Here is a 3,018-nt window from a genome sequence, read left to right on the forward strand (position 1 = left end):
TTCACACAAGAAAGAAAGAAAGCATTTTATTCTTTACATTTAAAATTGTCATTAATACATTAGTTCTTCATGGAGGAATCAAGATTTAAAATGCATATACAATAACACAGTGTTAATACAAATAAAAACCAGCCAGATGCTAAGGTCATTTTAGTTAACTACCGTAGTTTGAATGTAATAAAATTAATTTTTCTTGATCCAAATTAAAATGGAATCTTAAAAACGTTTATCTCTAGAGAATGTTATTTAAGAAAACAATGTCATTTTCAGATGTGTTCTGAAGTTCAAACTCATTTTGCAGCAGCATTACAGAATAATGTTTTAATTAAATTTGTTTCTCAAAAAACTGTCAAATTTCCATTTCTTTGGAAGATACTTTCACCAGTTTGCTGTTCAGCCCCACAGGTTAAACTTTATTCATTACTATTAAAAATATTAGCAATATTAAGAATATTAGACAAATTGCATTCATTGCTTTTTCATCTTATCAAAAAGACACAGGCAGTCTTGCTAGACTAAACAGGTATCTTTAAAGGCGTGCAATCGTGACAACCATGCAATGATTTTAAGGAGGCCACTCAAAGTACCAATAATGTCATCAACAGGCATATCTTGCTCCTCCTTGTAAGGAAGAGATGAGCAAGTTAGGACTGACGCTATAATAAATATGTAATACATTGGGTTACTATATAGAAGGGTTCAGTATGTCCAGGCACCTGGTTAGATAATTTATCTTCGTACTAACACAGACTATGAGGCTTAGCAGCAGCATCCAAGCCAAAGGATGTCTCAGCTGAGGCTTTCCAGCAGAAAGTTGTTTAAAACAATGCCCAGGTCCTTAACATAACTGACTGAAAATGCTCCCCTTACAGAGCAGATGGTTATGTAACAGGAATGTTTGTTTTTCCTGGTGAAATCCTAACACAAAGCTTAATATCAAGACTACAGTGACCATGAGCATTGCAAAAACCAAAAAACGTGGATCACCTCACTTGCAAGACATTTTATTTCACGTCTCTCTGTCCTTTTCTTTGGCGCACAAATGACTGTAACTGTCTTAACAAAGACAATAAGATCTCCTAACGAGGTGCTAAGATGACTGGTCCAAATACACAAGCAACAAAGTTGGCAACCTCGCCAGCTCTCGCTGAGAACAGTCCAGCCCACCACGTGCATTCTTTAAGATTTGCATGACCACTTTGATCTGCTCTCATGGATGCTATTCTGGTAAGTTGCAAGAGATCTTGTTTTGGTTGGTTTTATTTCAAAATACAATTTTCCCAATAAAAATGCTAGACCTCATAGACAATCCCAGGCCAACATAAAAGTCATATAATTCATGCTTCTGGATGCAGCATTGGTTCCTGAAGAAGTTCCTATGAAACACTTTGACCACAGAAAAAGAGCAACTGTTGGTTTTGGAGACAGTGTGAGTCAGTGTCTAAATCTCAGACTTTCACATCCTCATACAGGCTGCAGGGGCTACCACAGCCCCCTCATGCCCCATCATGTCTGCATGTCCAGTGGGAAGTGGGCATGGCCAGAGCTCAGCTGGAATCCTTTCCATGGGGAAATGCCAAGCTGACCTCCCCAGGATGCTCCGTGGACACCTTTGCTGCTACTGGTAGAATGAGATCATGCCCTAGTGGCACCTAGTTCTGGGCCATGTAACAATAGATGTCAATAAATATGTATTTTGTGTTTGACATGAACGTACCATTAGCTGTGAAGCTCATTTTAAAAGGAGAAGGGTTCTCATCAAGCATGTGGCCTCTCAAAGTGATTACTTAAAAAGTGAACTGAATTTGTCTATGTGTGTATATAGTTCAGTTGGAGCAGTGAGGTCTGAGTTTAGCATGCTTAGGCCAGAAAATCCCAACCCAGGAGACAGTAAAGGGAGAACCATCACAGAATGCCACCTTCTTCAGAACACTACGCTTTCAGAGTTGTTAATTTCCAATTGTGAGTAAAGAAATAAGGGCCATCAGTAATTTTCCTTGAGTACCTATGCTCTGATAAATGGCTTAGCCACATTTGTTAGTCTTTTTTTTCTGGATTGTGTAAGTTTCAGGTGTACAGCTTTACAATTTGATATCTGTATACACTACAAAGTGATTACCTCACAAGTCTAGTTACCATCCATCACCATGCTGTTGACCCCCTTCACCAGTTTTGCTCACCCTCCAACCCTCTTCCCCTCTAGTAACTACTAATCTGTTTTCTGTATCTATGAGGGTTTTTTTTGTTTTATTTTGTTTGTTCATTTGGTTTTTTTCTTAGGTTCCACAAATGAGTGAAATCATATGGCATTTGACTTTCTTTGTCTGACTTGTTTTACTCAGCATAATGCCTTCAAGGTCCATCCACGTTGTCACAAATGGCAAGATTTCATTCTTTTTTATGGCTAAATGGTATTCCCTTGAGGGTGCGTGCATGCGTGTGTGTGTGTGTGTGTGTGTATACAGCACGTTTTCTTTATCCATTCATTCATCAGTAGATGCTTAGGTTGTTTCCATATCTTGGCTATTGTAAATAATGGTGCAATAAAAATAGGTATGTATATAACTTTTCGAATTAGTGTTTTTGTTTTCTTTGGATCTATACCCAGAAGTGGAATTGCTGGGTCATATAGTACTTTTATTTTTCATTTTTTGAGGAACCTCCATACTGTTTTCCATAGTGGCTGCACCAATTTACATTCCCACCAACAGTAGCCAAGTGTTCCCTTTTCTTCACATCCTTGCCAATACTTGTTATCGCTTTTCTTTTCAATGATAGCCCTGCTGACGGGTGTGAGGTGATATCCCATTGTGGTTTTGATTTGCATTTCCCTGACGATTAGTGATGTTGATCAATTTTTCATGTGTCTGTTAGCCATCTGTATGTCTTCTTTGGAAAAATATCTATTCGGATCCCCTGCCCATTTTTTACTTGTTTGGTTTTTTGCTGTTGAGTGGTGTGAATTCTTTATATATTTTGGATGTTAAACCCTTATCAGATATATGATTTGCAAATATC

At 38.0% G+C, this 3,018-nt stretch overlaps 1 pseudogene; it reads right to left on the reverse strand.

Annotated features, from left to right (window-relative positions):
• Window positions 1-338: 338 nt before the first annotated feature.
• Window positions 339-2,809, reverse strand: LOC100060639 (magnesium transporter NIPA2 pseudogene; annotated as a pseudogene).
• Window positions 2,810-3,018: the final 209 nt, after the last annotated feature.

Source organism: Equus caballus, chromosome 4, assembly GCF_041296265.1.
Source record: "Equus caballus isolate H_3958 breed thoroughbred chromosome 4, TB-T2T, whole genome shotgun sequence".
In the NCBI taxonomy this organism is placed as follows: domain Eukaryota; kingdom Metazoa; phylum Chordata; class Mammalia; order Perissodactyla; family Equidae; genus Equus; species Equus caballus.